This window comes from Furipterus horrens, unplaced genomic scaffold, assembly GCF_987537825.1.
Source record: "Furipterus horrens unplaced genomic scaffold, mFurHor1.1.pri manual_scaffold_4, whole genome shotgun sequence".
NCBI classification, from domain to species: Eukaryota; Metazoa; Chordata; class Mammalia; order Chiroptera; family Furipteridae; genus Furipterus; species Furipterus horrens.
Window position 1 is genome coordinate 103,371,179 of NW_028327174.1, and position 14,054 is coordinate 103,385,232.

General features: G+C 37.9%; 1 protein-coding gene and 1 pseudogene across 2 annotated transcripts in view; one reads left to right on the forward strand and one right to left on the reverse strand.

Annotated features, from left to right (window-relative positions):
- Positions 1–14,054, reverse strand: part of CRADD (CARD and death domain containing adaptor protein) — a 205,481-nt gene that overhangs the window by 19,568 nt on the left and 171,859 nt on the right. The window lies entirely within an intron of this gene.
- LOC150012585 (2-iminobutanoate/2-iminopropanoate deaminase pseudogene) lies at positions 2,845–3,576 on the forward strand (annotated as a pseudogene).

The following is a 14,054-nucleotide window of genomic DNA, read 5'->3' on the forward strand; positions in this document are numbered from 1 at the left end:
TGGGAAAACTAGCTAATTATATAGAGGAAAATAGAACTAAACTTTTACATCACACCATAAACAGGGACTTCATGTAGGTAAAGGCCCAAGTATAAAAACTAAAACTATAAAGTAAGGGAAAACAATGCAGGGGTACCTTTCTGATCTGCAATGGGAAGTGACTTGTTAAAGCAATACCCAAAAGATTAATTTTTTACATTAAAATTAAAGATTTCTGCTCAGCAAAAGAGACCATGATCCAAGCTGACAGAACAGAATTGGAAAATACATGTGTTAATAGTTTTAGACTACATAATGTACTCCTGAAACCAGCAGGAAAAGATAAGAACTTCCACAGGAAGTAGGATAAGGGCATGACTAGGTATTAAAATGTGAGAAGATGAAAAAGCAAGTATATGAAAAGATGCTCAAATACGGACATTTAATCAAAATGAAAACAAGAATAAGAAGTCACCTGATGTGCATACAAATCTAGACAATACAAGTTCTGGCTGAAATGTGGAGATGTAAGGAAGTTTATTCACTGCTGATGGGAATGAGGGATAGACAGCCATTCCAAAGGGCAAGCTTGCAGTGTGGGTAAAATTGAATATAGTTTACAATCTTGTTCCTGTGTATATATGTACCCAAGAAAAATATGAACAGACCCATACGAGACATTTTTAAGGTTGTCTGTGCAAAGTTACGTTATTTGTATTAGCAAATATTCATATACCTTATAACTCAGCAGTCTTGTTTGGGGTTTATGCATCCCAGAAAAATTCTCAATACAGATCCATGAGGGGTCATGTACAAGGCTGTTTACACCAAGTAACACTGTGGGAAGAAAGGAGTTGGAAACAATCTAAGATCTTACTACGAGGGGAACAGATAGAGAAATATTAAGAAGCACGTAGGGAATACCAGGGAGATTTAGAAAAAGGATTGCCTAAATCAAAAATGTAAGAAAAAGAATGAAATCTAGAGCAATGAAAACTTTAAAATACATGTTCAAAACAACATCATTTACAAAACCACACACAAATAAAAGAATATCCATCAGACATATAGTTGGTTTGGGGAGGAAAGCGAATGGGTGGTGTGGTGGCTGCCAGGCTGAGAAAACTAGTCTGACCCACCACCTCCCGGGGCCCACCTGTTAGCCTTGGTCCCTGAGTGCATGGCCGCAGAGAAGTCCCTTTGGCTCAAGGACTGGCTGCCTGGAAATGAAAGAAAAGCACCTTGAAAAGGAAACTAGTTAGAACCCCTTGTTCTGACAGATAATCACAGAGAATAATCTGGGCCTCACGGAGAGGTGAAGAAACTGTTTGGTCTTCTAAAACCTATTTCAGGATGATGAAGTGACAGCCTTCTCCAAATAACAAGGCTGTGTTGCAAAAGACAAGTAAATCGTACTCACTGTAGTGGAAAACTTGATTTGATTATCAAGTCCATGGAAGGTCAACAACAAAAACATTAGCAATAATTGAGTTCTCACTGAATTAAAAGACAGGAGGTAGGATGGACATGGCTCTGGGCTAAGAATTAGCAGACCTGGGTACTATCAAATTTGAACCTGCCACCAGCTAGACATGTAACTTGGGATAAGTCATTTAGCCTCTCTTTGATTGTTTTCTCATTTGTAAAAGGTAAAGCGATTACTTCCAAAGCCTCATGTAGATATGACATGTTATACTACCTTTTTCAAATGCAATTTTATCTTCTACAGATCTTATGTTTTTTACTTCATTAATCAACAATTATTCATTTATTGTTGCATCACTTTTTCCTACATGCATTCTAAGATAAAAACAAGACTTCTGGTGTTTGTGTAATAGGCTTTTTGCTTATTTTTTTCTGCTTTTCAAAGATCACTCAGGGAACCTTATCCTTATGTAGCAAACAAACAAACAAAAAGTGAAGTGAATAATGGCAGAGTAAAATTTTTCAAAGCAGTCTAAAAATTTTTAAAGTTCAAATTGATAGGCTATTCATTTTTTTTCATATCCTCTCACAAACCTGACTGAAGTCCATCAAGTTGTTATTCATCCTGCTCTTTGAATATACCAGCCCGCCTGGAACCTCAGGGCCTTGCACTAGCTGCTCCCTCTTCCTGGAACGTCCTTCCTGGAACCCTCCATTAAATGTGACTTCTCAGTGCAGCCCACGCTGACCACCCTATTCTCAATCACAAATCCCATTCCACTCTGTGATTCTCCCTTATCCACGTATCACATTCTAACATCTTATACATTTTATGGGTGTGCCATGTTTGTTCTTGCTGACTGTCCCCACTCCACACATCATTCCATCCCATCCCTGCTCACATGCAGGCGACCTTTGTCAAGTTTTGTTCAATGATGTATCCCAGGCACCTACGATGGTGCTAGCACATAGATAACACTCACTACACATATGGATGCTGTTGGATAAATGAACAAATTAAAAGGAATAATCCATTACAATTACAACATATTCGTTTAGCTCTGCTCTCTACTGCCACATGTTACCAGATGCTCCCACTTTTAGTTTACTTAGCACCTAAAAAAAAAAAAAAAAGAAGAAGAAATTATATTGCATAATCTGGGAATGGAGAGAAAATAAAAAACTCCATAACAGCAAATACCGTCAGGGTTAAGGATACATAAGCTATCCACTTTCTATACTGAACTGGGCAACAGTGAACTCCTCCCTCCCATATCCACCCTTAACCTGGAGAGTTAGAAACATAGACAGACCCAAAGGCAGCTTCTGAGTGACTATGGCACAGTGAGGCTTGATCCCAGAGTCTCCATTCCCCCAGTATCTATAGAAATAAACAGAATTTAGTAACAAGAAGCCAATGAAAAAAGATGGCAGAGTAGGGCTGACCCTGGGCTGGTTAGTAGAGTGAGACTCAAAAGGTCCTAGTGTACGGGATTGTTCTCTCCCAGGATCCTGACGAGAAAAGGATTAGCCATGTCGTCCTTAATCAGAAAGCTGATCAGCACCGCGAAAGCCCCAGCGGCCACTGGTCCCTACAGTCAAGCTGTGTTAGTGGACAGGACCATTTACATTTCAGGACAACTAGGCATAGACCCTTCAACCGGACAGCTTGTGCCTGGAGGGGTGGCAGAAGAAGCTCAAACAAGCTCTTAAACACATCAGTGAAATTCTGAAACCTGCAGGCTGTGACTTCACTCATGTGGTAAAAACAACTGTTTAGCTGGCTGACATAAATGACTTCAATACTGTCAATGAAATCTACAAACAGTATTTCAAGAGTAATTTTCCTGCAAGAGCTGCTTACCAGGTTGCTGCTTTGCCCAGACGAGGCCGCATTGAGATTGAACCCATAGCTGTCCAAGGCCCTCTCACAACAGCATGACTCTTAAGTAGGCAAAGTGTTCTTTAGTCTGGAATTTCCAAATGTTTTTATATTAACATCTTAAATTTTATAATCAATGTTGGAAAGTGTAAGACTGGCTAAAATATCTGAAGTATTATGGAAATACCATATAATAAGGGGAGTTGAATGTGAATTGAAAATGAGGTGATGAATCCAGTTACTGATACTATACATTTCATTTATGCACTCATGTTGCTGTATGTGAGAAAAAAAAGAGTATACCTAGTTCAATTAAATCATTTTAATTTAATGTTATGAAATATGTCATTCTCATGTCAGATGTATGATTCTGCTTTTACTTGAGCAAAATTAAAGATTTAAGTTTGAATGATAAGAGGTAAAAAAAAAAAAAAAAAAAAAAAAGATGGCAGAACTACCCTCCAATTCCTGCTTCCCTGAAGCTGTATCAATTATTCAGTAAAATTCCACTCTGATACCCCCTAATCTTGAGAGAAATAAAGAATTAAGGGGGATTTCTCGCCACTTTTCTCTGCTGACTTTAGTGGATTGGGGTGGTGATTGCTACATGGAGGGTTGGGCAGATCAGCAATGTGAACAACAAGGATGGGGACTCCCTGCAGAAGTGATGGGAACTTTCACATGGTCTCAGGAGGCAACAGGACACAGCTGTTACAATGTGGCTCCCATGTAAACAGCTCGGCTAAACTCTCTCCTCTGCGGTGACTCCTCATATGCCCTTTCCACCAAAGAAAATGGGCAGAATAGGAAATACTCAATCGTCAAGGGCCCACAGATGGGGTCAAGGAGAAATCAACCCCATGTATCAGAACACCAAAGGCCAAGCACAGCTGCCCAAACATGGGCAAGATGGAATGAAACAGCATGGCACTTGAGTAACATATTAATTTCTAAGTCACTAGTAATAAGTGATTTAAAAAGGGAACTTTAATTAAGAGTACGTGGAGAAAAACTGACAAAAAAATTCACAATCCCCAAGGAATAAGGGAAAGTATTTTGTCATATAACAACTTAAAAGCATAATAGAAACACAAATACAGTAAAACAAAACCCCCTAATCTTGACAATGAGATAGTCAATTAATGTTTGTCATACTAAAATGATAAATTGAGGGCCAAAAGAGCAGCATTATGAACTAATAAATAAATTAGAAACACCAAGGAATAGACATGATTCCAAATTGTTTTCAAAGGCTTGAGGTAATGAGAGACAGAAGGCAGAATTTAAAGCAATTGGGGAAAATGATAGGTATAAAGAAGAGATAAATACAGTCCATTAAAAAGTTAATAACAGGCATCCTTAAGTAAAAAACCCAGCCCAAAGTATTCAAATATACAAGAAAATAGCCCTAAAATGAATAAGCATCAGAATCTATAAATTAAAAGACCACACTCTGTTTTAGGAAAAATTGAAACAGAATTATCAACTGTGAGAGATATTCCGGCTAAATAACTGAATTTCCAGTTTCAAAAAATAATTCTTCAAGCAAAGAAAGCAAGTTGCCTACAAGTAGGAGAAAGGCAGTCATTTTTTTTCAACACTACTTTACATGCAAGAAGCAATTTCTTCAAGATTTTAAGGGGCATAAAGTACAGTCTCTGAATATTATTCCTAGCCAAGGTGACTTTCAAACACAAAAGTAATTGGTAGATATTCCTGAACATGAAAGCAACTCAAGAAGTCACTGTTCTGAGCCCTCCTTTAAAAGTCTTGACAATCTAGTCAGTGCAGTAAGATAAAATAACACATCAGTGGCACACCAAGGGTGGGCAGGGGATACAGTTTGCTTCAGGTGCAGGCAATAAGGATTCATTGTTGATAGAGAATTTTAAAAATAGAAATAAAACCACTAAAAATAAGCCTGCTTTTCCTATCACCATGTACCAACAATTTTAAGCATTGCAAATGATAAACTATCTCTCCTTTCTGGGGTGGAATACTACCCCTACCAGATAGTCAGCCCTAAGCCCCTTGCCCTGCTTCTTGATGTCAGTAATAGGAAAGCCACAATAAAAAGGTCATTACTGGACACTGAATTTATTTAATACAAAACTAATTTTAAATAACTGAATAGAACATAATGTTATATATATTGATCATATGAAAATAATAACATAAATACTCAAAATCAAGGCTAGATTATAGAACAGAATGTAAATATTATATACCTTGACTGTGTGAAAATTACAATGTAACTAACCAAAATCTAAAAGGAAGAAAGGAAAGAGAGAGAGAAGGCCTATGATCTCATGTATCATTGCAGGGAAGAAATCAATATGGCATGAAATGGAGAGGACAGCAGTCAGGATAAGCTAAGTAACTATGGTAGGAGAAAACCCCAAATCTCAGCGACTGAACAGAACAAGACTGCAGGCCCACATGGCTCCTCAGACAGCATATCTGCAAGCTGGTTCTGCTTTTTATGCCAGATGGTATGCTCCTCCACATTTACAGGAGCATCCATGATTGCCAAGACAGGAAGGGAAAGGGTGAGAGACTGCAGATCTGGCGATTAAATGCATTCACCCATAAGTGACACTAGTCACTTCTGCTCATGTTTTGTGGCTAAAGCAAGTCACAGGTCACACCTAGATGAATGGAGTGAGGAAATAAAATTCTCCTGTATCCCAGAAAGGAGACAGAACTGGGTGAGCAGCAATAATGTCTACTAAGAAATATAGTTGGAGAAAAAGAATAACCAAAACCAAATACATCAAGGTCTTTATCACCTCTTTTCTTAACCTCAGAAGGGAAAACCAAATAACATTTCTTACTGTGAAAACAAAAGTTTATTCAAAGTTCAGTAATTTCTTAATTTTCACTTTCCTTTTCCCCAGTTAATTCAAATAAAATTGAATGTAATGGTTTTTTAAATTTAAAAATTAGCATATATCATGATCCAACATTTATGGAAGTGTTTCTATCCACCCATCTATCCATTGAGAACATCTACAGATACTCTTAGAGAGATGTCCAACAGGATTCACTTAATGAGACTTTTTTCTAAACGATCGGATTTTTGATTTTTGTTTTTCTGTATTCCTTGGATTCTCTATAATGAGATATATCGTTTTCATAAACACAGTAATTATCAGAATATGAATGAATTAGAAACAACACTTGACCTTGTGTTATTATAGAGCCTTCAAAGCACTGGATGGGAAAAAGAGAAACAAATGTTTACATTGCTACAGGAAAGGAATGGGGGATTAAAGAAGAAAAAGGTGTGATTTTCATGGTCATGATACACTGTTTTAAATTACAAAATGGGCAAATGCTGATAGCTTCAAGCCATGGAACTGGTTTGAATCAGCTGTATAAAGGACATACACGTTATTTTTACCAATTTTTAAACTCTTTTATATCTTATTCAAAATAGTGCTTGATATAGGTCAGGGCTGATAGAGGTCATTCCTACCAAATACTCAGTTGTGTACAGAGTTTGATAGAAGTTGTCTACGGAAATAGAGTTGGCTTTTCCCATATAAAAATATGAACATTAAGTACAAAGGTACAATTAATAAGCTGAAGAAGAAAAAATAATAACTTCTAATCAGAGTCAACATTCATTAGGCAAGTGGGGACAGAGCCGAGAGCCCATAATACTTTCAGTTTAATTTCATTTAAAATCAGAAAATCAATGAATCTGAGGTCAAAGAAAATGTTTGAATATATAATACATATTCATCTTCATGCCAACTCAGTCATCAGCTGCAATTTTTAATATTTTTTAAATGGAGGACTGGAGCCACAAAGGCACCAGCACCTCCAGCCCATGAAAGTCATAATGTGGCTCTGTTTCTAATACTTTTAAGTCACAAATTCATTGGCAGATGGCAAAAATTACTTAGTTGAAATATGTACTTAGAAATTAAAATCAGTGTAGTTATTGATAGATAAAACTCCAAAGTGCCTTTTTAGCTACTCAGAATACACAGATGACTAATGTAAATTCTCAACATAAACAGCAACACTTTTTTCACGGGCTATCAGCAAACAACATTAAAGATCCTTTTATATGGAAGGTATATTATACAGATACAAAGTTTTGAGCTTTTCCTTTTTCTAAATAGAAACATGAACTCTTTAATCACAATATTTCCCACAAAATGATTGTCCCCAAAATCTTCAAAATAAAAAAAAAAGTGTAATTTTATTTTAGTGTTTGAGATCAAATACATAAAGTTTTAAACTGATGACCAAATTAAAGAAAACAAGCTGGCTCTGTGTTCTCTTGATACTATTATGCTGCTGGTTCCTGGACAGTAAAGAGAGAACTCCTTTAAGAAATTTCAATTGCATATTAAAATTATAAAAGAACAACTCTGGCCCTTGTCATGTGGCTCAGTTAGTTGGAACATCGTCCTGTGCACCAAAAGGCTGTAGGTTCAATCCCCAGTCAGGGCATGTAGATTCCCAGTGGCGATGTGTACAGAAGGCAACCGATGAATGCTTCTCTCTCACATCTTCCTTCCTTCCTACCTTCCTTCCTTCTTCCCTCCTTCCCTCTCTTTCTAAAAATCAATAAATAAATGTGGTGATTGACATAATCAAGAATTAAAATAATGTGGATAGATCGATGAAATGATATTAACAAGATTAAATTTGTTCTGGAATAAATTTGACATCCTACCAAGCTTAAAAAGTCAATAATAAAGACGCAGGCTATTTTCAACTTGCCTTAAATGCACTTTAGGAAAAAAGGTTCATATGTTTTAATTGATTGTGAATGCAATATGACCCTTGGGGGAAAAGAAAACCCAAAGAACAAAAAACAAAAACAAAATTACTTGAGTGTAATCTTGGTTCTAAATACATGTTTGGAATCAGAAACAAAGAAGATGACAATCTCACAGAAATCACCTTAGAGAAACACCTTTCAAATCAATGACCTGACTGCACATTATATTTCAGCAAATATTAATTGAGACCTACTATGTTGCCTGGTACTTTTCAGCGCTAATGCTACAGCAGTGGGCAAATTTAGCTCTTCATGTAAATTGTTTGCATTTTGTCTAAAGCATCTCCATGGAATTTAGGGCTTGAATTATCTGCTTAAACCAATTCATTTAGTTTACCAATGAAGGGAATAACATCAAAAAATTAAAGTCACTTGTTCAATCTCACAATTAATTGGTGATGGAGCAGGAAGACAGTGATCTACAGAGGCCTGTCATAGCAGGTATTCACTGCCCGCTCCCCATTGCATATAAGCAGCTAAAGTTCACAATTTGGAGGCACATTTATAAAAGGATCTCAGAAGTAACATAGGGCCATCAATAATAAATATTCTGTTAATGTACTTGTTAACATTCTCAAAAATGAAAAATTTCCCAGACTATGTTTTTCCATGGGTTTTTTTCTTTTTAATCCTCATCAGAGGCCATTTTTAAAATTGCTTTTAGAGAGAGAGGAAGGAAGGAAGAGAAACATCAATGTGAGAGAGAAACATCAATTGGCTGCCTCTCATCTGCTCCCAGGACTAGGGATGGAACCTGCAACCTAGGTGTGTGCCCCAACCGGAAATCGAACCTGCAACCCTTTAGTTACAGAACAACACTCCAGCCAACTAAGCCACACCAGACAGGGCTTTCTATGTTTTTTAATCAAAAATTTATTTTAAAAATATACATGTACTAGAGGCATGTATATGTATATGTATGTGAAACTAAAAGAAAAGTTTAAGAAAACAAAAAATACTTACTTTTATTATATGCTATCCTATTTTATTTTATTTTAATCCTGATTAGCAATCACCAAATGGACTTCGTGTTCCATTAATAAGTAGCAACCAGAAGTGTGATTAACACTGTTCTAGTGTACATTCCGCTGGCTCATTACTACTCTATAGTCAATAATTAACTCACATGTTACCTCCTCGGAGAAGCCTTCCAGGACTTTTCCAAGCATAAGCAACATGACTTTCTTTAAGCCCTCAAATCAGTGACAGTGAGGATACAGGGAAGGAGAAAATTCAGGAGCAAATAGGAAGTGGCACTGAAATGACTTTCTGTGTCATACCCGAGCTCCCGTTGGAACAGGAACCCCTCGAACACAGGGCACAGAAGGACTTCCCATCCCTCATCCCCAACCCATCTTATATTGAATCTCAATAAGCAATTGTTGAAATAACTCATTTAGGGAGCTGAGGAAAGAGATGACTCTGAAAGCAAATGAAAGATCTCATCCATCACAGGCTGCACACATCGTGATACCAGAGAACTGAACTTGGCCCTCACATGTTTCATTTGGCCTGTGCAGTTCAAAAAAACTACAGAGACAGCATTTGAAAATTGGGAGGTTTCACAAACTTCCAGACTTGTGGCTTTGCCTGTCAGCACAACAGGGTCATCCTCATGCCGGTTACCCCCAACATCCACTTCCCCACAATGCACGAGAAAGCCCAATTGCTGGGCTAATTTCCCATGTGCAGGACCTCTTGGGCCATACAAGTGTTTGATCTGTGAGTCTGTACCAAACAAGGGGAGAAAACTGTGTATAGTATAATAGTCTAATACTTTGTGAATGAGCCTCCAGCTATCTGGGGGAAGAAAAAGAACACAGCAAAAAGGACCCCTCTTATACAAGAAAGCACAGACCGAAGTATCTGCGACCTTTTCCCAGAGATGAAAGGCTGCCTGAGAGAACAGTCTTTACTCTTTTCTCTCTCTCGGAGGAGATAGAAAGAAAAAAAAAAAAAACAGTGAAATCATAAGAAATGAGGGCCAGTATTAGAACATTTTATTTTTCCTGTATCCTTTGGCATTGAATAATATCATTTTGCACAGGTGGGTTTTCAATAAACTTGGAAGCAAGGCTGTGGAAAATTTTTTAAATGCTATATTGGTCTCAAAAATTCCAGCTGTTCAGATGTAAAAGTGATGTTTGAATACCTTCCTTCCATGAACACATCCTCATGAAATTCCAAAAACTTTCAAGTGAAATCACTCTTAATCAAAACCCGGGATATTTTTAGGTAGAAATTGACAAGCTAATTCTAAAATGTATAAGGAGATGTGAAGGAACTAGAAGAGCCAAAATCTTGTTGAAAAACAACAAAGTTGGAGAAATTAGACTACTTGATTTCAAGACTTATTCTGAAGCTAAAGAAGTGAAGATAGTGTGATAATAGTGAAATGACAGACATACAGACCAATGGAACAGAAATAAAATACAGAAACAGATCTACACCTATATATGGAAAACTAATTTTTGACCAAGGTGCACAGGCAATTCAGTGGAGAAAGAATAGTCCTCGCTTGTCTGGCCAAGATGGAGGCATAGGTAGACATGCTTCACCTCCTTGAACAACCATAAGAAGGATTACATCTACCTCAAAACAAAAACCAACCAAAACTACCAGAAAATTGAATTGCATTGAAGTCCAACAAACAAATATATAGAGAAGTAACACTCAACCAGATAGGTAGGAGGGGCAGAGACTAGAGTCAAGGCAGAGAGGATGTGATGTGGCCGCATGGGAGGCAGTGTTGGCAAGGCAGTGGCTGCGACCAGATGACGGAACGAGCAGTCACACATTATAAAAGATGGAGGGACACCTGGGGAGTGATCCCAGTCCCAGACCAGACCGCGCAGCTCATGGTTCCAGTGCTAGGAAAATAAAGCCTCATTGCTTTTGGCTCTGAAAACCAGTGGGGGTTGGGGTGGCGGAAGAAACTGCTTATCTCTTGGGAAAGTCTGTTTAGAGGGCCCCAATTATCCTAGAACGTGGGCAAATCCACCCACTCTGGGAACCATCACTAAGGCAACAGCTTGAGGGGCGCCAGTTGCAAACGGGAAGTAAGTGAAGTGACTGGAAAAGGGGCAAGTGCTGAACAAGCAGCATTGTTCCCTCTCTGACCCCACCCCCGCATACAGCACCACAAGGCTGTGAAATGGTTCGCCCTGTACTGACAAATACCCAAGGCTCCACTGCTAACATCATAACAGGTGGAATAGCCCTACCTAATACACACAGGCAAACACAGGAGGCTGTCAAGTTGAGGAGACAAGGAAGTATGGCCCAAAAAAGGAAGCAGATCAAGGTTCCAGAGGGAAAATTAAGTGACAAGAAGATAACCAACCTAACAGATGCAGAGTTTAAAACACTACTGATAATGATGATTACAGAAATGACTGAGTATAGCAAACACATAAGGGAAGAAGTGAAGGTTATATGAAGTGAAATGAAGGAAAATCCACAGGAAACCAATAGCAAAGAGGAGGAAGCCAGGGTTCAAATCAATGACTTTGAGCATAAGGAAGAAATAAACAGTCAACTAATACAGAATGAATAAACAAGAATTGAAAAACAAACAAACAAACAAAAAAAAAAAAAAACAAGGAGAGGATTAGGAACCTCTGGGACAACTTTAAACGTACCTACATCCAAATCATAGGGGTTCCAGACGGAGAGGAGGAAGAACGAGAAACTGAAAACTTATTTGAAAAAATAATGAAAGGAAAACTTCCCAAATTTGGTGAAGGAAAAAGACTTACAAGTCAGGAAGCACAGAGTCCCAAACAAAATAGACCCAGAGAGGAACACACCAAGACACATCATAATTAAAATGCCAAAAGTGAAAGATAAAGAGAGAATCTTAAAAGCAGCAAGAGAAAAACAGAGTTACCTAGAAAGGAGTTCCCATAAGACTGTCAGCTTATTTCTCAAAAGAAACTTTGCAGGCAAGAAGAGACTGGCAAGAAATATTCCGAGTGATGAAAAGCAAGGACCTACAACCAAGATTACTCTATCCAGCAAAGCTATCATTTAGAATGGAAGGGCAGATAAAGTGCTTCCCAGACAAGGTCAAGCTAAATGAGTTCATCATCACCAAGCCATTAATTATATGAAATGTTAAAGGGACTTGTTTAAGAAAAAAAAGATCAAAACTCTGAACATTAAAATGACAACAAACTCACAACTATCAACAACTGAATCTGAAAAAACAAAAACAAACTGAGCAAACAACTAGAACAGGAACAGAACCATAGATATGGGGATCATAGGGAGGGTTATCAGCTGGGAGGGGGAAGGAGATGAATGGGAGAAGTAGTGCAGGGATTAATAAGCATAATTGGTAGGAACAAAATAGACAGGGGGATGTTAAGAATAGTAAAGTAAATGGAGAAGCCAAAGAACTTATATGCATGACCCATGGACATGAACTAAGGGGCTGGGGGGGCAAAGGGGAAAATTTGGGACAACTGTAATAGCATAATAAAAAAAAAAGTCATTCCAACAAATGATGGTGAAAAAACCGACTATCCATATGCACACACAAAAAAGAGAGAACTTCAATCCATACCTCATACCACATACAGAAATAACTCAAAATGGTTCACAGTCCCAAATAAAATACCCATAACTACAAAACTTGTAAAAGAAAATGAAGGTGAAAACATTTACAAACTCAGGCAAAGTTTTCTTAGAAACAACACCAAAAGCATAATCCACAAAAGTACAAACTGATAAACTGATGTCATCAAAATGTAAAGCTTCTGCTCTTCAAAAAACAATGTTAAGAGAACAGACGAGATCCAGGAAGTGCAGATCATTCTAAGAAGCACCAACAAACAATAGGAGTCACAAAAATGGGGAGACAGAGAAACAACCCTCCATCGAAAGGAAAGGTAGAGTCCCCAGAAAGAATGCTAAATGAAATAGAGGGGAGCCAACTATCAGATATGGAATTGAAAGCACGGATTATGGAGAAGCTCAATGAGTTCAGCGGAAACTACAAAGAACTCCAGAAAAACTACAGTGAACTCCAGAAGAACTATAAGGAACTTACTGAGAATTATACCAGCATCAAAAAGGACATGGAAGCTATCAATAAGAGCCAGGAGGAAATGAAGAATACGATCTCTGAATTGAAGAACACAGTAGAAGGAATTAAAAACAGGCTAGAGGAAGCAGAAAATCGGATCAGCGAGCTGAAGGACAACGTAGACAAAAACTCACAGACAGTGCAACAAAATGAAAAAAGGCTGAACAAGACTGAAGAGGCTCTAAGACAGCTGCAGGACAACATGAAACGTAATAATATCCGTATCATACGAATTCCAGAAGGAGAAGAAGAAGAGCAAGGGATAGAAAACCTCTTTGAAAAACTAATGACAGAAAACTTCCCTAACATGAAGAGAGAAAGAATCATGCAAGTCCAGGAAGCACAGAGGGTCCCAATGAAGATGAACCCCAACAGGCCCACTTCAAGGCACATCATAATTAAAATGCCAACATTCAAAGACAAAGAGAGAATCCTAAAAGCAGCAAGAGAGAAACAACTAATAACATACAAGGGAGCTCCAATAAGGCTATCATCAGATTTCTCAGCAGAAACACTACAAGCCAGAAGGGAATGGCAAAATATATTCCAAGTAATGAAAAACAAAGGCCTACAACCAAGAATACTCTGCCCAGCAAGGCTCTCATTCAAAATGGAAGGTGAAATAAGGAGTTTCCAAGAAAAAAGAAGGTTAAAAGAATACATCTCCACCAAACCAGTATTGCAAGAAATGCTAAAGGGTCTGCTTTAAGAAGATGAAGAAATAGAGAGAGACAGAGAGGAACAGGAGTACAAAGGGCGAAAATGACAATGAATAAGTACTGAAAGAAAGAAGGAACTTCTACCATTTGCAACAACATGACTGGAACTAGAGAGAATTATGCTTAGCGAAATAAGCCAGGCAACAAAAGAAAATTACC